Genomic DNA, 27,206 nt, shown 5'->3' with positions numbered 1-27,206 from the left:
AGGAAATGCAAGCTCAAATGGTGCCTGTTCGCTCTTGCTTTGATTAAGCTGCATATGCCTTATTGTTCAAAGCATAAAACATAAGTAAAAAAGTAAGAATATCCTAAATTATTCCGATTATTCTACAGTTTTATTTCAAAAGAACATTCATTGTAGCGAATAAATATGAACTTATTTGTGAAGATATTTTTATGAACTTTACAATGACAAGTGTACAAGACATAATAAGCACAGTCAACTTGAGTCGGTCCGTCGTGGAAACAACGATACAAATTAAACCTTTAAGCCCATTCCTGCTTTACATCTAATTATGATTAATGTCTATTCAAATTATTATTGAGAAATTCAGTTGACATACCTAAATAAACCGCTGTGTATAACTTCAATGAATTACAGAAAATTTAACTCAAGCTGCCTGTATATTCTTCAAATATTTCAAGGTTAGGTTCCACCTAAATATTTTAGTTGCTGAATAACTTCCCTTAACTGAAAATACATTACCTGCTTATGAAAGGTTTTTTAATGAACTGCCTAATTGAAGAATCGCGAGAATAAATTATTAACGCTTTTTTAAATATTTCATTTAGGTTACATTGCAGAAATATAAAGTTGTGAATTAGAAAAACACTAGTTTTTTTAGCGAATCAAAAGTTCACTTAGCAAACTAGTTTTACTGCGGCTTTTTCCGTAAACGCCAATGGTGTTTATTTCTTGTAACAATTTATTCGACAATTTGTTTCCATTAACGAAGTGAGCAAAGGCTCAATAGGTGTAACCAGGATTTAACGTCTTAGTTCCCTGCGGGAGAGGTCACAGAACGCTGGAACATTCCGGGACAAATTCCCGACAAAAGTTGCCCGTCGGAATACGATAGCTGTACCTACAGAGGGTTGCCAGGCGCTTAAACTACAAAATAAGGACTTTATTCTGTGTCAGGTTTATTAAAATGGTTTAGCAGTTGGAAATACCTCATTGAAATCAAACCATGGATTTCAAGCTAATATCAACATTTTAAATGAGTTGTTCGATTGAGAAACATTGAATAATGTAAGCGTGTATTTTCTAAACAAAATTTGAAAACATTTGTAATTGTTCCGCCGCAGTTAAAATTTATATATACAAAATTTTTGCAATTTTTAATTACGCAGCAATCTGATACGAATGCTGAATACGATGATTGTAAAGGCCAAGTTCGTGGTAGGCCTGAAATCTGGCAACCCTAGACAAACCAAACCGATTACGCGGGGTGGAACGCAATTCATCAATATAATTTGATGGTTCATTATCCGGAAGCTTCGAGGATTTGATCTTCTGTTATGTTTTTTGCTGTTTGTTTTATCGGTAGTCTTCCATTTTCCGTCTAGTTAAGACTTATGTGTATTGAAAATCATTCAATAACTAAAAAAAAATATGTTACGCATACAGATTATATACGGGTCCTTTTGAACCATGTAAACGTACCTTAATTAATAAAATATTTTTCTTTAATTTTTGCTAGTGATAATTAAGAAGACATAATAGTGCAAAACCTGCTTTCACCAGAAAAATAATAAAAATTATAATAGCAAAATGAATCTCGCAAGTGTTCGCAAAACGAACAAATGCCATTAAAAGCTGATTACCTCCACGTAACCCATTAACCATGGCCGCCGGTGTATGCGGTGGTGACACGCGATGTGATATCATCTGTATTAGAAACATCGGCGGACACGAAAGACGCCTGTGATACTAACGTGACACGTTTATAAATATACATATATATTTATGAGTATATGCATTGGTCTATGTGCTTAGAAATCGGAAAAATAATAGGCAAGGCAAGTAGGTCAGACAGGAGTCGCTTTGTGTAAGTACCTTTCTTACCCAATCTAGCATCGTGTACTAGCGCTCCTATTCAGAGAGGAATAAATAGAAGTTGTCGGCTTGTATAGCACGCAGTTTTCTGTGTAGCCGTAGAACTGTCAAATACATTTCAAAATTGCATCTCAATGCAATGTAAAAACACTACGGTGTTACTAACACCCATTGCGACGTAATGTTCACCAGTTCTTGTAAAAAGGTATTACACTAATGCCATAATGGAATGTATACTTCCAAGCACTTTGAAAAGAATCGTATTATATATATTTCAACCTATTCTATTTTAAATATTCTAATCATGGAGATACTAAATGCATACAATCCCGGCTTCCTCAAGCATTTCCTGTAGATTTATAACAGGATTTTAATTTGGGATTCCATCAACAGACTCATATATAAAAATACTTGGAGCTATAGGTAAGCTATATAAAATTTTAGACAGTTCTAAATCCTATCGAACAATTCTAAATCTTGGACCATGAGACTTGATGTAATATTGATTCTCCAAGCCCAATATAACAAGCTCACGATTAACGCTCATTTAAAGCAATTCAAGATAAAAGATACGTTTTATTTGGTATTTTGTCTCTAATGGTGTGCTTTCATCACTCTTTTTGACGTTCAAAGATCAGCGTCATCATTCCTTCTGGCATCAATCCTGGTTGAATCGTCACCCATTTAGAGAGGAGCCCGGGGTACACTTATAACCACGAACCTGTATTATATAAGTTAGGTTTTTACACGTGACTTCACAAGCTCTACAGTGTAACCTAATGACGTTCAACGGTGTCAGTAAAGTATTCTGATTAGGCAATTTCTGTAGTCTTGTGATGCAGTCACAACAAACAATAAACTATTGTTAGTAAAATACGGACTCCGTGTCGTAGTATGAACAATGGACGGTATCGTTTAGTTACTTTATAGCTTGTCGACAATTTTCATTGCTTTTACAGGCTTTAAGATGACGAGACTGGGTTTTATGTTCTAGTGAACCAAGTAATAAGTACCTACAGGAAGAAATTGGTTTCTTGATTACAAAAATAAGAAATTGATTTTTATGAGGCTATCAGGAATCGGTATTTGTTACTCGTATCATATATAATACAAAAACATTGTTTATTACACCATCTTTATACTTATATTGTGTCACAAAGTTATGATATAAATATCAGTATCGTTATAACGAGTCTGGTACTTACTTAGGATTAAATTGAGGATGGAACAAAGTTCAGACTAACAAATGGAATGACATTGAACTCGCTTAACAAAAGTGAGCTGATGCGATACTTGTATAACTATTTTTCTTTAAACTGTGTCTATGAGCTGATGAGCAATTGAATAAATCTAGCACCTATTTAAGAAACGCTAGAAATTCTATAAGAAGTATGTCAGCGATTCTGCACCAGCGCATTGAGTCATGTCGATCCCACGACCTCGGCTGGATCATGAAAACGTTCATTAGCAAGGTTGACTATTGTTCTAATATTAACCGATACGTTTGCAATGTGATTATATGAGGTACTTACGCTATGAGAATTAAATAATGTGACAAGAAATTATTTTTTAAAGTTCAACGTTATTAATCTTTACAATGTAACTAAATTATGTTGTATTTCATAAATCAACAACAACGATCAAATATTGTAGTACTAATGCCCATTTTCTCAGGCAACCCCTTAACTGATCAACGCACTGCCAAACCGTTAAACTGGACCTGAGATGATCCATTGGTGATCTAAAGACGCACTATGAGATGATTTCCCAGACTTCCCGCGGGAAGGGGAGATATTAACAGGAATTTTCGCTTTACGCAGGCTAGTTTCTTACATACAGCAATAACCTCAAAATGGTTTGAAACTTAAGCCTCGTTCAATAATCCATACAAATACTAGTTATCTGTACAAGTCATATTTTATTTCTTTGTTTAGTGACTGAACGGCTGGAGTCTGCATCCGTAGAAACATCAACAAGTAAGTATTTAAATCCCTGCGGCATTTCTCAGGAACAACTGCATTAAAGGGGATTTCATGGCAATTAAACGATAGAAGACTGCATAAAGGAAATAACTAGATAAGACAATTTATTGCTGGTAAACTTCTATGGAACTTTATACTCGTTAATTGAAATCGTTAACAAGTTATTATTTACGCTTCTTAATTAAAAATAATGTATTTATTTTTGTACTTAAGTCTTGTTATTGATTTTGACACTATTTCCCTGTTTGTAATTCCTGTATTACTTAATGAATTGCAAACAACAGAACTCTTTTTCTTAAACTAACACAAATTTCATCATGATACGAATAACATAGACTAAAAAAAGCCAAACCGTGAGCAAGCGCTTTTGCTCTCAGCGTTTTATGATGAATCAACTAACGTTTCTATGGAGTTAACGCTTCGATTGGCTCATGAATGCATTGCTTGATGGACAGGACACTGATACGTCCGCCAAGCAGATTCGACGAACAAAGGATGCAGGCCGCTTCTCACCACTCAGTGTTAATCGGTGAATGAACGAACCGTGAGATGTAGCTAGAAAGTTAAATGTGAATTACCGTGTCATCACACCAAAACAGAACATTTACGAACTTTAGCAAGGTATACTCCTTCTTTTTATCTACAGGTCAGAGAGAGAAGGTAGATGAAGACATCTATAAGACAACATAAGATAAGTCTAACATGTCAATGTTCGCGAATGAACTCCAGATTATCAAAACAACTGTTGTTTAAAATCTAATCAAATTTTTATTCATTATTGTGTGTGTGCCCTTTTACTGAATTTCTCTTTATTTCAAGTTTTATTCTTATTTTCCTTGATGTACATAAATGTATAAATAAATAAATAAACACAATATTGTCACCTTTTGGTTTCTACACATTCGTCGATGTCGAAAAATTACTCAAACCCAAATTTAGTGCCGCTTCCAAAGCGACATTACTAAATTCTTAACGCGCTTAATACATCACTAAAATGGACAAAGAATTCAGAAGAGCGCATCAAAATATGAGATGTGAGGATCACATGGCCGCCATAGAATCAGGAATGTTCGCTATTCCCTACATCTGAAAGTGTTTTAACATAACGCCTACGTTTTCCATGTGGATGGACGAGCATGAGCGGTATTTAATGCTACATGAACGATATACGATCACAGATCACAGGTAGCATCCTAAACTTAAATAGTATTTAAATGTGTCTAATAAACCTTCTATATGTTCAGAAGATATTTTTGTTTGTTCATTAATAAACACCATCAAATATAACAACAAATGAATATTAATATTTTTCTGACTTAACCGATTTATGGTATCGAGCATCTATCACACACTCAGGACACTTAAACCTAATACATGACTTGATAAAATTGTCAAAAATCGATATGAAGTTGACATTTTGACAGCTGCCACTCAAGATATACATATAGGTAGGTGTGATCTTTCGCAAACTGATAAAGTCTCAAATATTTGCTGATTAAACAGATAACCTAAGAATAAACAGTACTGAACACGAATAATATATTCAAATGCTTATATATATATAACTGATATTACTACAACATTACGATGAAAATTCCTGTTTCTTTTAGACAGAAAGTTATCTGACCAACAGTATTAGTATTAGTAGTATAATAGTTTTGTGAACATAGAGTACGAGCATGAATGAAAATCCTTTTTCTTGTGTCGATTTATCTTCTATTTAGATTAGATTTTTCTTCTAAACATGTGATTTACGATTGACGTATATGAATTTGAAATAAACATATTATAAGTATTTTCTTTTACTACGTGCCAACTTCTCATAGATGCATCAAAATCAATCAATACTAATGATTTTAGATCTTAAAAGATCGCACGCAAGAAATAGGACGGTTTCCTTTTAACGTTTGAGTAATGTAATCGATTGTTGGAGAGAGTCCAATTTTTTTTATATTCTGGCACAAGTTATCACTAAATGATATTTGATTCCTTCAACAAAATTTTAAATTTGGGACGTAACATTTTGGGTGATCGTGGTGTATCGCTGACACTAATGCATACACCTGCTGCGTCGAGAATGATGTTTGTAATTAAAAAATATTCTGACGCAAGTTTAGTTTTTTATTATTGGACGAAGACAAATGTCAAACTTATAAAAATCCCAACAAATAGTTTTAAAAAAATTTTTAGAACATAGGAATATGTAGTATATTTTTATTGCAGTAAAATCGCTGAAGGTCGGGCTTACAAAATGGATCTCATTCCATATTTTTTTTTATTGTATTAAAATTAAAAGCGAAAAATATCACATTGCCAAATTTTATGTGAAGAAATGTTTAGTGACTGACCTGATCAGACTTTAAATAACTTAAAAGAACTTCAGTCTTAAATATCCAGAGTTCTAAGCTGAAGTCGCGCTGAAATTGGGAGCAATTAAAAATCAAACAGCTGTGAAATTACTGTCATTTCTCAACAACTTTGACAAGTTGGGAGTTTAAAACGAAATTAATCTACTTCTACCCATAGGTAGGTAAACATTTCAAATGATCACTTAGAATTTTGTTAAGGCACTGTTTTATTTATCACAATATCCAAACTTGTGTCCATACTAATATTATAAATGTGAAAAATTATTTGCTGGTCTTTTTATTCTACCTTTTTAATCGCGCATCTTAGTGGTTTAACGTTTGAACGATTTTGGCATACTTTTAAATGAATGGGCCTAATGTTAATTAGCGAATATCAAACAAAAGCTTCCACTTGATAAAGTCAAGTAAAAGCTTTATATTTCTATAAATTGTATCTTAATGTCAACAATTTTTTTTAAGTTACAATACTCAAAGAGTAAATGTTAAAATACAAAATGTGCGACGACGCTCGCAATCGCAATTAATGTCGAGATAGACAGAGCTTTTGTAAACGATTATTATCCAAATTCGCAATATAGCCAAATTCATGCCGATCATTGCAAAGTCGTAAACAGTGTCGACTTAGCATCTCATTCCACTTATGAGTTAAATAATAATATCGTAAGGAAGTGAAGGTCGGCCTGCGTCACGCATTGCCGACAATTTTCGGACATTAACCGATACGGTCAGCGGATCACACACTCTTTAACGATATTGTCGCCTTTCCAACCTCACTAGCGGTTGACTGAATGAACGTTTTCTATACAAACTTGAACTGTTTAGGTCACATTGTGCTATGGTCCTCCAATTAGACGAGTACAGAGGCCGCTTGGAACTTTGTCCACCTCATAACGAGTTGAAAGTTAAACAGAATCACAAATGAATCTGACTTAATTAGGACTGTTTCACAAAACTGTTCATAATATATTCATTCAACTTATTTAAAGGGAACTTTGAAATTCCAATTTAGGAAAGCTTGACTTAAACTTGATTTTTATTCCAAAAAATATTTTATTTGTTATTTAAAATAAATAAATAACATACGCTACTGGTAACAAATAACTGTGAGTGAGCAAGCACTTAGCAGCCAGAAGAAACGATCAAAAGTACGAAATAAAGAGAGCACAGAATTGAATTTTCAATTCATTGGAGCTAAAAATTAAGGTTTACTGGAAGAATTTTCGGGTCTTAAAAAATTTTCTTTTTATTTTGTCAAGTCAAAAGGTATTTCGGGCATAATAATTTCAGATCAGTGCTCAACACACGGCCAAAGTTTTATCATTTGTTTCATAGTTAGGGAACATCAGGCGCTATAGTTGCTCTGACTCACCTGCTTTACCTGCCCTGCGTATTTTTACTAGGAAAAATTATTAGAAAATCGTTATATCAGCAGTGAACGTGAGTCGTCCGACTTTCCAGTGGAAGTGGAAAGAAGTTTTGACACAGCAAATTATTTTATTAAGTATAAGTACTACCCACTCATAAGTATCAGAGTGCACTGTATACTAGTTATGCATCTGCAGATTCCTTATTTCGTTGTATCAGTTCGTTTCTAACTAACTTACGTCAACTTTAACTACCTCGCGCGAACAGGTATCTAAATGCTACTCATTCACCAATTATAACTTTTGCATTATATTTTAATCAACTCAACTCTTTTAATAACTGGTTTCATTTATCCATTAAAGACTATAAATAAATAAATCATAGAATGTGATAACCACTGACATCCAAAAAAGGTATCAATATGACAAAATGCGATGTCGAAGTTTTATCATTTCGAAAAATACGTGATCTCGGTTCCACTCAAGATTTCCATCTCCCAGCTAGATGAAAGAATAATAATGGCAATCATGGTGAACGACGACTTGTAGAAATGATGACACTTCTGAAAAACGTAGAGTTACCATCCTTAAAGTCAGAAGACTGACAACCGTTTCAAATTAATTCCAACCATAGTTACCAACTAAACCCGACGAAAGTAAGTTTGATTGGTTGTTCGTTTGTTATCTCTTCACAGTTTAACCACTGAAACGATTATGATGGAATTAAGTACAAATATTACTATATTACAGATTAATATTATTTTGGAAAACGACAAGTGCAAGTTTTTTTGACAATATATATAATAAGTATAATAACGCGGGCGGAGCTACGGGTGAAAGCTTAAATAAAGTCTTACCTTTATCGATTTACCGGCAATATCATTACTATTGGAACTAACAATACAATATTTTCATCATCAGCAGCTAATGAGTACGACACCAGAAACCTTTTAAAATCCACGTTGTAGGATTTCAGCACTGTCCCAATCCGATTTAAGCCCAAGCCAATATTGATGTTATTATGCCAAGCGGGAAGGATTATCTTTAAGAGCTTGCTAATTATAGAGATAACTCCCGATGAAACCGCCGATCCTATCTAAACAATCGGTGCTAAGACACTATTATATTCACACCCAAAATACAAGGCCTGATAACTATGTGCATTTGTAAGTTTGACCCTATTATTCAGACGAGCTATTCCATTATTCAGTCACCTTCTATAATTCTCATTTTGTTTTGCAGGATAACATTTTATTTATTTTGTACTTTTTAATCTCAAATTAATACTTAAAAATATATCTGGGCGAAGTACAGTGTCATAAAATATGAAATACTTACTAATTGAAAATAAAGCATGTCTGTACACAAACAAAACTTTTTTATTAAATCATAACCATTTGAATGCCATTATCGGTCTCTGTGCAATCCGTAGATAAGATCACAAATAGTCTGTTGAACCTGAGACAGTTTCTCAAAACCAAGATTGTTATATTCTGTGAACACAATGACGCTCACTGAGAGCGAAATAGTAGGTAAGGGTCTATCGGTAGGTAGTTTATCATCCGACTAAAATAAAACACATGATTCAATTTGTCTTATGTCCGGGTCGAAGGACCAACCACGTTTAAGTTGTCGGACTCAAAATCATTGAAATGATAGATTTCATATGGTTTAAACAATAAAAAAATACGTGATCGGAACAGAATATGATCATAATTACAACAATTTGTTGTAGGTAACGAAAATCTTTTTAAAACTAGGTTACCCATCAAAACTCCAATACGAACTTGAGCTGGATCAAAATTGAAGATTTTAAAATTCGAACCTAAAATATTCCTCGTGTAAAAGTCTGGCAGTTCTAACTTCTTGGCGGCCATATTGGGCCAAAGTACTTCTTTCGTTCGTCCGACGACAGTGTAATGCGCACAGGGATTTATGGTTGAAGCGCACTCCATAATACGAATGCGGGCTTAAGAGGCCCCCATGCCACTCAATTATAATACCAGACACAAATGGAAAGGGGAACTATTTTTGTATTCGATCTTCGATGTTAGTCCTCAAAAGATCTGTAGTGTACAAATGTATTTTACATACAGAAACTCTCGCGGCTTTAAGCATTAATTAACTGCGTTCGGATTTAGATGAATTCGTGCGTAACCAAACTTAATATGAATTGAATGTGCAATGTGCATGCTTAGTGCTCAGTCAAAATTTACGATACAAATGAAATAAGTCATATTATTTTTATGTATTTTATGCTTTTAATTTTAGAGTCTAGTTTCGTAACATTTCATAAATTTACTTTATTTATATAAAGAAGTATTTGTCGAACTCTTATTTTTTTATACAACCATCTTCAATCCTCCTGGCCTTGTAATTACCCAGTTTTAAACATTACCTCTTAGCCCGTACGCTTGCGCCTTTTTACCATGATCCTGAATATGAATATAATAATCCCTTTAGTCGCCTTTTACTGCATCCATGGGAAAGAGATGTGGTCCTATTATAAAATGCCGGAAACCACACGGCACATAATTGGGCAACTGTATATGATCATAATACCGCAGAAAATAAAACACGGTATTGGCAATCTTCATAGCTGGCAATATATGTTTTGAATCCCGAATCATTCTAACGGTCGTATAGTTTCGTTGTATTTACCTGTTAAGGTTTCAGAAATTCTAGCCCGGGGGATTGTCTCGCACAAACAAAACCTTGTTTCGGTGCCTATGCTGTGAGAATAAATGCGATCTGAATATATTATCGGGCGCATTACATACGACTCGCTAGAGGCTCAAAATAAAGTCTTACAGAAGAATTACTGCAAATTTGGTATGTATATGGTAAAAAAATTAGATATTTTTTTTTTAAAACTAAAATACAACAACATATAATACTAACTTAAATGGGGGGTGAAAGTTTGTATAAAATTTATTATAAATGCTACTCGTGAGAAACCGCCGGGGCGGGTCGTTAGTACTTTATATGAATAATGAAAGTTGAAAGTAGCGTCTTTAAGTGTTCTCTTTATCTATTGAGTAAAAGTGTAAAATATTTATGTAAACATATTTAGTCTGTACACTCTGTATTTTGTGGTAAAGGCGCATCTCGGGATGTAGGATTCAGTTGCACACTTTTCTCCATTCTCGCGTACAAAGGCACTAGTAGATACTTTATACATATTGCAACTCGCTCGCCTCTGATATAGAACATAATGTATCGCAGCAGACGTAGAGTACATATTTCTTAAGGTACCAAATAGGTACCTAAATATATAAATATTCAAACAAACTCAAACTTCTGCTTCGCCTTTATCTATACAAGTCTTGTAGGAGAGGAGACCACCTAAATATAGATTTCTTTATGTCAGAAAGCAATTTTTATAATACTAGATTTTTGTCGCTATTCATAAAAAGCACATTCTTAGGGTGTTCCTTCAATCTCAGTTGCAAGTCAAAAACTTATAGTGAAATTAATTTGCATAGTATTTACGCCGTTGGGCATATTCGATGAACTAGATTTTGGCTTCTTTCTTCATTTCAAGTAAGACATAAACTAGACAAACTATCAATTTCTCATTTTTCTTTGTACGAATACGTTAGAACTTAAACGCAATTGATGTCTCGACACTCACAACTCAATTAGTAATCGTTAGAAAGCTGATATAGTTCAAAGTGGCCCATCGAATGTCAAAACACAGCGAGCTAAGCGAACTACGCTTAGTTAACTTCAATCGGGTAGTGGGGGAGGGGGCAGTAATTAATTACCACTGCCGCTGACAAGCGAAGGCTGCTAAGTACATGTCGCTTCATAAATAACCTGAGAAGCAAAGACACTACCTAATCGGAACACTTCAGGTTCCTGTAGGATAATTAAGTACTTTAAAAGGTTCCTATGTTACATCAAGATCAGTAAATTATTTGAGCGCCGGTCTTGTCAATGCTTAGTTAATTTATACAGACGTATAAATATTCCACGTTTATGATACTTAGCTATTAAATTTTAGCGGCGACGACGCGGCAGGAGACTAACTGAAAGGGCCTTCCTAATCTCACCAAAAAAAGTTCTCAATTTTTTTTAAACTATACACGCGTTTTTATACCTACTCATAAAAATAACTAATTAACAATACTCGACTCGACCGAACTAAATTCGGTTTCGGTCCCCTCGGAAAGAAACCAGAAACATCAATTTACAAGATCGAGTTCACTGGGGTAAAGCCAGACGTATTCCTGGTTATTTCTATCTCGCTCACTCCCGCTCTACCTACCCCACTCCCACGCAACATTCCTCAAGATTAGTAATACGGAATAACCTCACGAACTACTGATAACTTTAAGGATCATTTTTGAATCGACGACCTAAGAAACAATGCGCTTATTCAAGTGTAGATGTGCCCCGAAATAAATCACATTTCAATTTAGCCAAAGGTGGGTCAAGGCAAACAGTCCTAACAAAATACAGATTGTAAATATGTGGTTCTTTTATAAGGATTCTTTTGTCAAACTCTTTATCGGTCATACATACTTCATGTTTAGGACTCAAGGGACGCTAATAATTTACTAAAATATTCGTCTTCCTGTTCCTCCGCAGTTAAACTTTTTTTAATAACTCTAGTACTTTTACTGTAAAATTCAATACGTAAGTAAGTTGTTGTTTTCCGTTAAACCCCCACGCAGTCTGATGGGAGAGATTGTAGTCGTAGTAATTTCTTTCAAAAATGTTATGAGTATATATTGCAAAGATGAAAAAGTAAATTACAATTTAAAATAGGTACCTACCTATTATATAAGTAATATGAATTGCGAAAACCAACATTGCGAGTGGCCCGACACGCACTTGGCCGATTTTTAACACTTTCTCAAGTCTATATTTCTTTGTTAAAGATGTCGAGACCAGTTTTGGTTGCCATGCCTTATTTCTGTCCTCGTCATAAAAAACGTTAAGCGGGCTCAATGAAACTGAGAGTAAACGACTTATTCGGCGAACCTGACCCCAACAGAAATCGAATATTTTATTACATATGTTATTGAAGAGGTTTCCGATTATAATTCTCATGTTTCGCGGTGATAGTCTATATATGAAAGTCACTTGTGTTATAGGTAAATAATTTACAGTAAACAAAAATGTTTATTTCCAAGGCCCAATCAAATGTTACACGTAATAATAGACAATACTTCCAAATTAATAAGTTTATAAATTTAGTATATATTATTTTAGGTAACATAGCATGTTATGTATTTCGTTCAATTAGAAAAAACATCAAATGTTATTATAAAAGAATAGTGTAGCAGAGTGGGACGACGTACTACGACTACCCGAACGATAAAATCTGTTGCAATTTTTTGTGACTGTGTTCATAAAAAAAAGTGGAAACATTATTTAATTTTTCACTAATAAAGGCCTTTTTAAATCACCGCTAAATAAATTTAACCTGCGTATAATCCACTTGAACTGATGACATCATGAAATAAATCTCAGAGTGTTTGTGGCGGGGCATACGAGTGCGGGACGCGCCCGGATCCGGTTGTTAAGCCCAATCGAAACGAAACATTTATAAACATACGCTTGATGGCACATCCCGTTTAAAGTATGACGTGATTTTATATTTTAATAGTGTCAAGCCACATTAGACATAGTGTGAAATCTTTTACATCGGTCATTGATATTTTATAAACGACGCGTTGCCCGCATCAAAGTTTCAGATGCGAGTTATGGACCAATTAGTCTTCTATTAATAGGAGAACGAAATAAATCGATTACTACACCCGAATATTATCCCGAGTTTTGACGTAATCGAAATGAACTCGAGTGAACTGCCAGTCGCAGACGTTTTCTGTTTTATAGCAATGGCTGCCGGCTTCAACAAGTGTCTCGGCAACATTCGGTGGGTGCTCCAAAAACTGTGATCGGTCAAACGGGTACAAATCGATTTCCAATCGAATGAGTAGTTTAGGTCTATCTGTACTGAATCTAAGTGATGTGCGAGTTAGAGATCTAAAGATTACTTTATCGAAAGCGGGATTTACTTAAACAACCTCTTGGATGTTTAACTTTACTGTTTGCGCGCATTCACTTGCAAGATTTGGCATTTAGACTCTGCTAAAACTAGTCTTTGTTATTGGCATTTAGCCTCCGCTTGTTTGAGCTCTGCTCAAGTTAAACATGATCACATCAGTTAATTAGCTAATAGCTAAGATTGGCTCTACGAATGTCCTTGACGTGTCGCGCAAATACAATACTGACGCGATTTTAAAATACATGCTTAATTTGCAGTTACATTTAGTGACTTTGACCTGCTTCATTGATACATCTAGCTCTAATTTTGGGTAGACTTTTTAGAACCAAAAAAATTGAGGATGTTAAAGTATTGTTTTTTACATGCTAAATGAGGCTTTGGGTTAGGTAATGGGTCTTAAACAAAGGCCTGGCCTACCACAACTTTAAAGCCCTATAACTACCAAGTAATATTTTATTTAATAGAGTTACAACATGTAAGTATACACTTGCGCACGCGCATAGCAAGAATAATAGCATAGCCAGCGCGCCACTTTTGCGACATGTCGCAAAAAAATATTTTGTTGTAAAAAATATGCACCATTTCAAAAATAAAGAAATTTTAATTTTAAAATGGTGCCTATTTTTTATATATAGAATAATTTATAGGTAGTTTGTTATATGTATTAGTTAAATAAGTTATATGCATAAGTTAAATAAAGTGCAATAGTGGAAAGTCAAATAATCAATGATCAAAAGTTAGTATCTGTTTGGGATAAATTTCAACATGAGTGAAGTCAGTAGATGCCGTGATCATAACCATTCGGGAAAATGCATTTTGATAGTAAATTATGAAAACTTCGGATACCTAGGTACTTTTGACCTCGCAGTTATTGCAAAATATCAAACTATCAGGCGATTATATCATCAGCCTTGGATATCATCTCTCAACTTCCTTTATTGATTACGTATGTTCCTGAACTTTAACCTCTGACATGTGGTTGCTAACAAAGCCATACTCTAGTCTTCTAAATATATAAAGAAGACACTGACTGACTGATAAACGACATATCAACGCACAGCTCAAATCGTTGCGTCTAGAGCTTTGACATTTGTCATCAAGGTCACTTATGTGGTTTAGGGTGCAATAAGGGAATTACCCGCCGCGGGAAGAGCTTAATATAAACGGAATTATTCGCTTCACGCGGATGGAGGCGCGGGCGTTTTGTAGTAACGAATAGAAACAAATACTTTTCAAATGGTCATAATAAAACAAAATGAAGAATACTTGTTAAATAGGTCCAGTCAACCGGGAAGACGACTAGTTATGGTAATATAAACTGGAGACAAAGGTCAACTGTGAAGTGACGAGAATTATTTATGTGGACTTACCTCATATAAATTTTTACTAGGTATTTTTTTACTTAGTGCAAGGCGATCGGTATCATATACCCAACTAATTTTATTTATGCGAAAATAAGTTTACTTATGTGTTTGTTGTTGTTTTTAACGTGTTATAAACTAAACCAATATTCTTGAGATTTTGTGAATACAAGTATAAAATAAAGAGACTGGAGAAGGACATTACTACAGTGAAAGTATCAATGTCTTTAGCTTCACAGTCTCATATTGCAATCATCATAACCTTTGAGTTATGTTTATGTAAAGGAAAATCTATTCCTTTGATACGCAACTACCTAAATCTGAGATTGTAAATAATATTGCAAACATAACTCAAAGGAAATCTTGTGTACACTCCGAATGTGTTCCCACGATGTTTACTTCTTGCATCCATTGAATGCACCTCGCTCTAAAGACAAATATCTCATTGGTGCGTGTGAACACTTAACAAACAATAACTTTCCAATGCATCTTTGGTGAAGCCACACAAAACACCGTAGAAACATTACTGTCCTCATCAGAAACGTAGGTGGGTTCGATGTGAAGTAAACCTATAAGCACACAAAACTTTACAACAAATTCCTGTTAAAAAAGAACCATAGACTTAAAGAAACTCCAATCTCCATAATGCAATCGTTGCATCGTAACTTAATATTTTCTTAAGTCGTTATTGCACGACGAAAGGTTTAATATTAGAAATAACTAAGGCTGAAAGAATAAGGAAGAAATCCAGTACAGAAAAAACAAACTAGTTGTAATTAGTTCTATATAAACAAAAATAATAATAATATTGTATTATCTATATTTATGTAACATTTCAACATAGGAAGGCATAGAGTTGTACTTCAACAAAAAGTAATGGCATGGTCATTACAAACTAAACCCATTATTATGGTAGCCAGCCATGACGAGTGGCATGTTGTTGCATCAATGTCCTGAACTGACGTATCAATAACAATAAAGGTAAAAAAAAGTTAAATGTTAATAAAAATGGTTCCTTTTCTTAGATGACAAGAAATCTGAACCAATCTGAACAGAACAATAACCAAAGAAAGATTCCGTTTTGAAAAAATCATAGAATCAGCTTCCTTCCGACCTTTACATCGTAAAGGTAACTAGTGTCGTCCAACAAATAAGTATGATAACATTCTAGAAATACTTTTACAACTGCCAGACTGCAATCTCTTGACATTACACGAAAAAAATATAAAAAAAATTTGCATACCATTTCTTCAGTTGACCAAATTAATTAGGTTATTTATCCCAATATAGTAAATTGAGGCTCTACCCTAAGTTGGTACCTGGACCATTCTGTATTCACTGACCCAGATCCAGTTACAGGCAGTCCGCAGTTAAACAGCGCCCTCTTCTATAAATATCTAAAATGTTGCATGGTTGTTTAATGCTATGTGTCCAGCGTTAAAGCTGCAAAAGTGTAAGTTTGAGATTACTTATAGGACCCAGCACCTTCATAGATCATATACACGGTGTCAGAGTCGTATAGCATCGTTTTGCAACACCTCTACGAATCCTTTTTCCTGATTCTAAAAATAAAACCTAGTACATAAGTTTGGAACAGTAGTGATAGTCAGAAAATATCCAAATGGTGTTTGGATTGATGGAAAGTTAACTCCTATTGTTATTCGCTATCTCTCAACTTTATTCATTGCAGATGGGTTTGAGATTTTGGTTATAAATTTATATCTTTACCATTACCTGCGTGGGGTAAAATATAATAGAACTCAAATTTTTGACGTGCTTCCTAGATTCGCAGCGCAGACTTCTAAAGTTATAAATTTATATCAGACAATTACTGAATCTAAATTATTTGAATAACTACAGGTACTTATTAATAACAATTAAGCGACCTCACGTCTTAATCAACCATCTGATCACGTGGCACACATCAAAGTCTCCCGGGAGCGGTGCATTAACATTAATCCGAGACTGGGATGAAATCCCATTGTTCCCGGTCTACCCACGGGATACTTTCCTCTATTTCGCTTTAAACCGGCTTATAGTTTCGATACAAACTCCAATTATGTGGACCTTGTGATGAAAGGATTTTCAATACCGCCCAACTATTTGTTTATAACTTCCAAAAAACCTTACTTCATCAATCATTAAGGGGAGATTATAATCTACCTAGATTGAAACTAAAAATAACTTCTAACACGCTTTAGTTATTCTAGGCTGCATCTTGGTCTTTCCTTTGCTGGATGTCGTAAAAGATTATATATGGACCAATGGACTTAAAACTAAGGCCGCGAAATACTGGACTAAATTGGGGTGAGGAAGCTTGGGAATGCAGATTCCGAGCCCCAAAGCGTTGTTGTGGAGGGTGCTAACGTGATTGAATACGCAATAATCAGAGAAAGACATAATTTTTCTCTCAAAAACTTGCTTGGTCATTTGAATTGTGCAAGTTTGAGATGTTCCAAGTTATTTCAGAACTTTCGGAAAGACAGACTCCAGACCCTTTGGCCTTGAAAACCTTAGGTCACTGACTGTAGTCGTTAAAACAGACAACGCTTGAGGTAGTGATATTAATAATTCTGTGTTTGTGGGAACAATTAGATGGATTGATAAAAAATATCCAAGTATTTTTAAAAGGTCATGAGTACATGTTCGATTGATTTATCTGATAATGTCCTTATAGGTATGTCTTTAAATTTTTCCAATATGATGTAGGCTAATTCGTTGTAATTTCATATAAGAATTCGGATCCAAAGAGAATCTTAGTTGTGTTTTTTTTAATACTAGCTTATCCGGGTTTTGTTCCCGTTCCCGTGAGAATGGAAGAAAGGGAATCTATGTTGGATTTCGGTTAAATAATTATTTGATAAGAAATTAGTTTCATAAAAATTACTCCAGCGTTGTAGCCGTAAGTAGGCAAACTTTTGCATTAATAACACTGACATGAATCAAATTACAAAATGGGTATGTACGGTTCTTAAAAACACGACAAAAGGATTTAAGTGACATCTCTAAAACACGCTGTATAAACACAGTCACATGGAAGTTTCCCGTGCATGCTATCTCCCTCACTCTAACGACCTTGATCCGACGTCCGACCGAGATGCCAACGGTGACGTCATTTACCATCAAGTTCTTTAAGAAAAAAAGTTTATCTATAATGATGATGCGTTTTATGAATGCACCTGTCGACCGCAGATTTTTTAACAAGATATTTAGTTTTTGGCTTAGAAGTTGAGCAGGCAAGGTAGATTATTTAGTAATGTTTTGTAAATTTTTATCTTATTGGGAAATACTTGGGCGTTAGTCTTTTTTCTAATAATCAATTTTCTAATTATGTATTTAAAATTCAAAACATAATCTTAGCAAGACTGTCGCGCATCGCATGAATATCTATAATTACAAAACCGTTTTTTTAACAACTTTTGAAGTAAAATTTTCATAAAATTAGGTTTAAAACAATTACATAGGTACTCCGATGAGAGTGTTGTACAAGAAAACTGTCTTTAAGGCTAACCAAATTTGCGTGATAATCCACACGAATAATAAAGATAAAAAAATGTATGTTTGTAAGTTTGTAACGAATAAACTGAAAACTACTGGACTGATTTTTGACACAGATATGGACTTTACACACAGACTTTACACACAGATTGAACAGACGTCAAGAGTAACATAGACTACTTTTTTTCTGGCATGTCCCACGGGAGCGAAGCCCCGCGCAATGATTACCTAACTTAAATAATTAGTTAAGTTAGCGACCTTAGACATTACTTTTAATATTCGACTAAATGTTAGAAGAATAATTTTCGTCTTATGCATTTCTCTTGTTTGTAGATGTGAGTTCGAATCGTAACCTACCATTTTAATTTAATTTGAATTCAATTCTTCTGTATTACCGGTCCCGCGTGAGGCGTGACTTGAATGAATGATTCCTTTGCTTGGGAAGTGAACGATTCATCGCTATGGATGGCAGGCTATAATAGGAAGGTTTTAAAAATACTTATTATTTTTTAATAAATTATTTGTACATAGTACAACATGAGACGCGTGTAATTTTGTATGTAGGTACTACATACATCACGTATTTATCCCTTACCGGGTAGACAGAGCCAACAGTCTTGGAAAGTAGGTGTAAAATATGTCTCAACTGGATACAATGAGCACATGTCAGTCTAATGGGATAGATAGAGCTTCAGGTATTTAATCCAAATAAGGAGAGCACAAAGAAGATTGTTTACTTTCAGGCACCTTTATTAAGTCTTACTTAAGTCAAGATAAAGATTTTGTTTCATTCTCCATAGACAGTAGTAAGGTGGGTAGGTACTACTTATGTAGGTACCTTATTACCCTATTAGCTTTTATAATCTTAGCTTAGCCGTGAGCTAGTACCTAGGTATAGGTGTGTTTGTTTGAAATGTCTTTATTGTACATACGAAATAACAAAAAGTCCAGTAAATTTGTAAGACAAAATATACAAAGGCAGACTTATCTCATTTAGGGTTAATACAATATAGTGGAGAAACCAATATTGGAAAAAGGAGCATTTTATAAAATAAATTCTATCCTGAGATCTTTTTTATTTCATACCTACCTACCTACCAACTTCGGTTCCCTAATATTCTTGAAGATACAAACATTTTGAATCTTCCTACCTATTTGAATCTTCTTTTTGAAATTTGGACGTGTTTACATCGGGCAAGCTAGGTAGGTACCTACTATGCAGAACGTAAGTAATAGTGTGTAACAAAAATAATAAACCTAAAATAAATACTTACCAATACCAACTTCTTATAAGGAAAGGTACCTACTTAGTTGATGTGAGGTAGGTACAATATAAACAAAACTTACCTTAGAAATAATTCGCGTGCGCGCGCAGGTGAAACAGAAATCCCACAGGTGAACGGAATTCTGGATTCAAAATCCAAAAGTAAACGAACTCCAAGACGAGGTCCACGGGTCGACACTCGTGCGCCTCCGATTAGCGACGCTACACGACACCAGGTAACTAGAGGTGAAAATTACCGAAAGTTTCGGAAATTTTGGAAGTTTTCAGGAATATTTCGGGAAGTATTCGCGAAAACTTCCAAAGTTACGGTAATTTTGGAAGTTTTCAAATCGATGATTTATTTACAATAACAGCAAAAAGGGCTGCAATAAACTTAAACAATGTCACTATTTAGTCACAAACCAAGCGCATTCGTAAGTAGAAGTATCTGTTTGACGAAATATCGGTAAATTTCGGATAGATTTCAACATTAAAAAAACAAAATTTTTGTTTTTCATTTTAAAATGCATACATACATACATAAAATTACGCCTCTTTCCCGGGGGGTAGGCAGAGACTACGTCTTTCCACTTGCCACGATCTCTGCATACTTCCTTCGCTTCATCCACATTCATAACTCTCTTCATGCAAGCTCGGCGGTTTCGGGTACTTTTGACCTTTACCAGGACGTCCTTAATTTGATCAAGATACGTTCGTCTAGGTCTTCCCACTCCGACCTTTCCCTCCACACTCTCCTTGTATATCTGCTTAGTCAACCTGTTTTCATTCATCCTCTCCACATGACCGAACCATCTCAACATACCCTTTTCTATTCCTGTAACTAAGTACATCTTCTTTCACATCACAACATTCCCTTATCACGCTGTTCCTTATCCGGTCACTCAATTTCACACCCATCATACTCCTTAACACTCTCATTTCCACTGCATTTATTCTGCTTTCGTGCTTCTTTTGCCATATCCAACTTTCACTCCCATACATTAATGTCGGGACCAACACGCCCCTATGCACAGCCAGTCGAGCCTTTTTGGATAGTTTCTGACTGCTCATAAAGGCATGCAAAGCTCCATTCACCATGTTCCCCGCGTTCACTCTCCTTTCAATATCACTATCACACTTGCCATCTGATGTAAACTTTGATGCTCAACTTTTTCTCCTCCAATCAAAATATTACATGCTGTCATTTTTTTCTCCATTTCAAAAACTAGTGTTTTAGTTTTACTTACGTTCACTTTCATTCCTTTCTCTTTTAAAGCTTCATGCATACAGTTTACCATCTCCTGTAACTCCTCCGCTGATGACTTCAGTATAACCTGATCGTCGGCATAGAGCAGACATTTGACTAGTAACTCATTCATCTTTAATCCACTTTCAGACTCTTTCAAATCTGTCAAACAACTATCCATAAATAGGTTGAACAGCCACGGTGACGCAACACATCCTTGCTATAACAGTGGCTTCCAGCGCTTCCCGATTGCACAGAAATTATTCCGTCATTAGAACATTGCCACCTCATCGAGTCTGGCTTGGCAACTTTAAAGTTTTCCTTTATCGTTACCATATTTAGCTTTTTGCATATTCTCAAAATAGGCTGATTCAACGTGACGTTTTTTTTTATAGCTTATGATTTTAATAACTGTGTCATTGAGAACTTTAAAGTTTTATGGTTTTACTATATCTTTTAAGAGCAAATTAAAGGCTCGCGATGCACAACCAACTGCAAATGTATGTACATATTCATCTTCCACCATTCTCCACAGTGCTTTCATGTTATTTGTATTATCGGTAATTACCGTGACAAATTTTATGGTCCTATTTCGTCTATCACACATTTTAATTGAGTGAACAGATAGTAAGATGTCTATTAGTGCCCGATTAGTGCTAGGAAAGACGCATTTATAAAAGAAGGTTTAGGTGTAGTAATAATAAAATTAATTGTACCTTTGCCGTTTATATCAGTCCAACCGTTCATAACTAAAGCAAGGGCTTCAGCTCAATTTATAATATCAGTTGTTTCCGTTCTTATACGTTCGTACTCCGCATTCAAAAAGCTATTGCTAATCATATACCTGGTTGGAACTGTATATATTCGGGATTAAGGGCATTGATTGCATTTTGCCAGAAACTTGATTCTAATATATTAAATATCGCTCGTGTGGCGTAAATTTCTCGTGCAAAACTAAGGTCTATTTTTTTATTTTTCTTTGCGGTAATGCAATGAGTTGACTGTTGTTGTTGATAAGATTGTGAATCTTGGGTAGAACAGCACGATTACAGCGTATTTTCTAGTACAAGATTAGGCGTTGGTGGAATAAACAGCTGGCCATGGACTTGTTTTGATGTTGACGAAAGTGAGACAGTTAAAACAGAAGTCTTCTTCTTGTGACTGACTGTTTCATAAGGGCGACGGCGGCATTCGGCTCATACAGAGGCGGCCATAGTACTACTACACAGCGGCGTACATATCTTTGATAAAAGCCGCCAACCTTGACCTTTAAAATAAACTAAAGATTTTATATTTTATTGATAAATAACGTTGTAATTTTACTGTAGTACTCTCACTGTCGTGTAAGCGTAATCCCGGTTCCTTCATTTGTCACAGAGCGAGAGCTCGCTTTCCTATTTTGTAGTTTATTACTGCTTGTTAAATATAATGATATGTATAAAATAACATAATTAATCGTGTAAAGGCATGCCTCTTGCATTGGAATATTGCTGTCGTAAGTAAAAAAATATTATTTCAAAACTTCCAAAACTGCCGGCAACTTTGGAAGTTTTCGGGAAAGTTACCTTACGTTAGGAAATATTCCTGGTAATTTTCATCTCTACAGGTAACCACTTCGTTCTGTGTTTGTTTATAAAATTATGAACCACTTATTAATAATTTCGATGATCGCACTGCGCATGTCCGTGCAACACGCGCCCCTTTCAAAATAAGGTTATGTTTAAGTTAAAAGCACCACCAAAACACAACCGGCACACGCACTTGTCACTTGTTTCACACCAGAATCCTATTGGAAGCGATCCGAATTTTCCGGCGGCGAACCGGCACAACTTTAGTCGTTCCACCAGAATTCCTCTTCAGAAAACCGACACTAACCCACCTTTTTGACGATCTGCCGGCTCTACCTGCGGCGAACGAAGGCCGTGTGTGTATAATAAACACTTGAAAACTCCGGAACCGGTAATAATTTGATTCCGCACGTGAATGTGACACTGTCAAAATAATATTCGGGTGAACACTGCAAACACTATAAACTCATTCACGGACGACACTTTTCATGATTATTGGCCGTGAGATGTGTGCGTCAAATTAAACGAATAGAAAAGAAAATAAACGAAGAATACTAAATGTCGCCGACTGCGAAGTCGAGCGTCCGACACTCTGTGAGCGCTGTACTAAACGCGAGAGGCCGCGCGACCCGCCCCGCCGCGCGCCTGCCGCCCCGCCCGCGTCCTCCGACCCGCGCCTATTTCACGTATGAAAAAGATAAAAGTAACAAAAAATCTGAGGAACACATAAGTGCATGTGGTTATGGAGAGAATGGACCACGGAGATTCCTGGGGAGGTCGCGGTAATTGTCCCACATTTGTTTGTTTTGGTAGTTTTTGCGGGCGCGCGCGGCTGGCTGTCAATTAATCTGGTAACACGTGCGTGATGCGCCGGGTGCACCCTCTTTCGCCGTACAGATCATTCGATTCATTGAACAACGTTTACCTTGCACTTATTTGTTTCGGTTAGCATAGAAAAATAATACCTACTATTTTAAAAATATACTCTTTTACCCCCGTCTACTTCCTTTACTAGCATTCTAAGTGTGAAATGTTTAATTACGAATAAATCAAAGAGATTGTTACTCTTTCAAATGCAAATGTAAGATGTTTTCATGTTTCATACTCCACTCCACCTTCGCCCACACATATGATGAGTGGGTGGCTTACCTTCCTACTTTAATCACTAATCTCATCCACGCAATAATTCTCTAATCTTAAGGTTGCCTGGAATAGATTAGTTGTTCCAAATAGGATAGAGATAGTCAAAATTACTACTTACTTACTGTTTAACTAATCCAATTGGAATTAACAATCTTACTTTAAAAAAAAATCGATTTCTTGTAATTTTCATATTTAATTAAACATTCGCAGTTACAATTCATCCTTTTTTTCATAAGAAGGAAATATAGTCGTTTATTCAATGCAGTGAAATTTAAAACATACCGAAATACTTATCTAAGTACTTGCTCGTATAATTTTCAGATTTGTGAAAATGCAGTTCAAAACTGAATTCAAATTTCTGACATTTTATTTGCCTGGCATGCAGTTAATAAAATATTAAATGTATTCGAATTTGCTGACTCTACTTTTAAATATAAACGCCCTTCTACTTCTAATTCTACATTCTCTCTTTTCTTAATTTACTTTTTATTTATTATTTATCAATGCGCCTAAGCTTTTCAACTGCTAACTGTGGTCAGAGGCTTTAAAACAATGCGATTCCGAACGATCGAAAAAGTACCCGAAGACAATAAAGAAATATTGATTCGATTACTTATAGAGAAAATGATATTGTGCGTAGTAGGAATGCAAAGTTGCATCCTAATCCATTCAGTAGTGTTTGCGCAAAATGTAACAAATAAACCAATAATCATATTATTATAATTAGAGTTTGTTAAAACAGGAAAAAATGGAAGCACATATCAAGTGCTAAAAACTAATCATAAATGGAGAAGTATTAACGGTGACCAAAAAAATTAAACACCATAGAAAATAAGAGGGAAACAAAGGGGTTATTGTGAGTTTTCCACAATCAAACACGTCGAGCAAGTAAATGCGAGTTTGTATAGGGTTGCATTAGTGCCATCGACGCGTTTGATCGAGTAAATCTGGCACTAACCCTTCTGATAAACTTAGTATTTATTTCGAAATAATAATTCGAAAACTAAGTAGAAAAAAATAAAAAAATAAGATGTTTGAACTTACCAGGACTCAAAACATTGATAAAAATAAAATAGGAGAGGAACGCTCCCCTTATCTCCACTGACAAGACACGTAACTCTTGATATTTCAACCAATTTATAACCTATAGAGACTCAGCAAGATAATTGTCAAAACAATAATCTCCTTTTTTTGTCGATGTACAGCAGGACACGAAAATCAATCGTAATCCCATTACAGTAACAGCTGCCGAACCGAACGCTGCCAGTCGTCTGGGCCGCCATATGACTGATTATGAATTATGATGATTGCCTCAATCTATTACATGTGAGTATATTAATACTAGTTCTTGATCCCGGACTCAGTTATGTGGGTTTCTTTTTCTTCTATCACTAACGTAATCAGAGGTTTTTATATATCTCCTTCATGCCAGTTTTCTTTCGGCTAGGTTCGATTCGGAAGAAAGCAATAAGCTTACTTGTCCGTAAAATTAATGTTGTCTATTTTTTTTCAGACAAAGGGACCTAAGTTTGAAATTTTTAAAATAAGCGCCAGGAGGAAGAAGAATGTATAAAGGTATAATCTACGAAATCATCTCTACCCCGTGCCCCGAATCTCTGTCTACCCCATAAAGGATATATATATGACGTGTGTCCATCTCTGTGAGCTTTGCGAGTTATTTTCAATATCGAATTTCAAGCAATCATGGTATGGCTTCAGATGTCGTGTAAGACCAAAATGTATCCAAGTTACACGTGGATCATGGGCTACATCGTCGCCCACGCCACCCACAACGAGGTCATCATAAATAAATTTATTACATTCATGAAACAGACTTACAAAAATTCCGTTTTACCATTTCGCCGTGGAACCCTAAAAATAAAATTAAATCTAAATGGGATTACTTCTTCAAACGTCCAAAAAGAAGGGCAGATTGTGGATAACGTTGTATTTTTGTTTACAACGGTAATGTAAAACAGATTAAAGGATATTTTCTGTTCAATCTCACGTTCATCCATTTGTAAACAAAACGGAATACGAGTTTCCAATGTTCGATGTAACATTTGTGAATTAATATGTTACGCGAAAAGGGATGTCAGTATGTATTTATCCCATAGAATTGGGAATAATATTATTCAGATTTATTAGAAGTAAACCGTGTATGTTTATAATTTTTTATAAGTTTTTAAAGGTACGTAACAAGAGCATTTCCTATTGCTCACTGTATGCATGCTAATTTCCTTACTCCTGAACACGTCTAACGATATATACATATATATGCTTACTCTTCACACGTCTCTATCCTTGTTACCATCAATATTTTCTGCTCAGACCAGACATTTTTCATTGAATATTCAGTATAATTAAAACAGAAGCTATCAATCAGTTACCGTTATTTAATTATAAACTTGTAAAGTAGATCGCTCACTGCTGAGCTGTCAACATAGCATCTATTTATCATGGCGTGATTGAGTTGCGAAAAATCGATACTTTTCTTTTTGAGCCCAGGTGCTCAGATATAATCCATACATTATGCTTTCCCAGATATTTCCCGCATTTCGTTATTATTATCTTTATCCATCTCTCATACAGTGTATTCTTAATGGTTATTTTACTTCACCCATGGTGAAAATAGTACACTTCTTAGTGTATTTGACTCATGTTGAATAATTTTACCGAAGTGAAGAAAAACCGAGCTTCATCTAGTGGACTTTTGTTTTATCATCCTCGTAATTTCTAATTAGAACTTTCAAAGACCAAACAAAGCCCGAATTATATCACTTAGGTGCATACATTAGAATAAACCTGCTCGATTGTATTCTCAGGTATTAACTTAAAAGCTTAAGATGGCATATACATCAGTGAAAATATTCCAAAATAAAAGAAAATAATTATTAAAATAAATAAATATTTTGTAAGCACTTTTGTAAACCGTAGTAGTGTACCTACTTACATTATAAATATGTACGAGTATTGCGACGAAATATTTATTACAATTCGTTTCAAAGCAATTTCACCAAATATTTTTAAATAACATCTTACATCGCAATCACAGGTCGACAATAATTTTGATGTATTAATAGGCGAGTAGGCAATTAAACGATTGTTAGTATACCCGAATAACTCCGGAAACGGAACGCGGGTTCTTGGCAAAACCTTTGAGTAGAAAATCTGTCACCGACACGACATTCCCACTATTTTGAAGAGTCTTACGTTTATATACACCTTATTTCGTGTCTTCCTATTTATACACTTGTTAGTGACTTACCGTTACTTAAGAAATTGTTTTTTTAGTATATTTTGGTGTGAAAGAAAATCAAAAGTCCACTTTTATCCTTATTTTATAATTTTTGTTTCTTCGAGATTAATTTTTAAGAACGCAATAGTAAGAGCAATGTAACAATATTTGATGATTTTGTTACTTAAAATGTCATGGAATATTTATGCAATACCATATGTTTTTTTTTTCGTTTTTCCTTTGGCCGATTATAGTTCGCAATAACTTTTGATTAGATGACTATCGTTTTAATAGTTGAAT

At 34.9% G+C, this 27,206-nt stretch overlaps 1 protein-coding gene across 6 annotated transcripts in view; it reads right to left on the bottom strand.

The window, feature by feature from the left end:
• LOC106133233 (polypyrimidine tract-binding protein 2) overlaps window positions 1–19,946 on the bottom strand; it is a 366,610-nt gene extending 346,664 nt beyond the window's left edge. For all 6 annotated transcript variants that reach the window (XM_060945000.1, XM_060945003.1, XM_060945004.1 and 3 more), the window contains exon 1: window positions 19,795–19,946. The gene's annotated coding sequence lies outside the window, so the exon portion shown is untranslated. The remainder of the gene's footprint in view (window positions 1–19,794) is intronic.
• Between the last annotated feature and the right edge of the window lie 7,260 nt (window positions 19,947–27,206).

Source organism: Amyelois transitella, chromosome 7, assembly GCF_032362555.1.
Source record: "Amyelois transitella isolate CPQ chromosome 7, ilAmyTran1.1, whole genome shotgun sequence".
Taxonomy (NCBI): domain Eukaryota; kingdom Metazoa; phylum Arthropoda; class Insecta; order Lepidoptera; family Pyralidae; genus Amyelois; species Amyelois transitella.
This window is presented reverse-complemented; position numbering and strand designations above follow the sequence as displayed.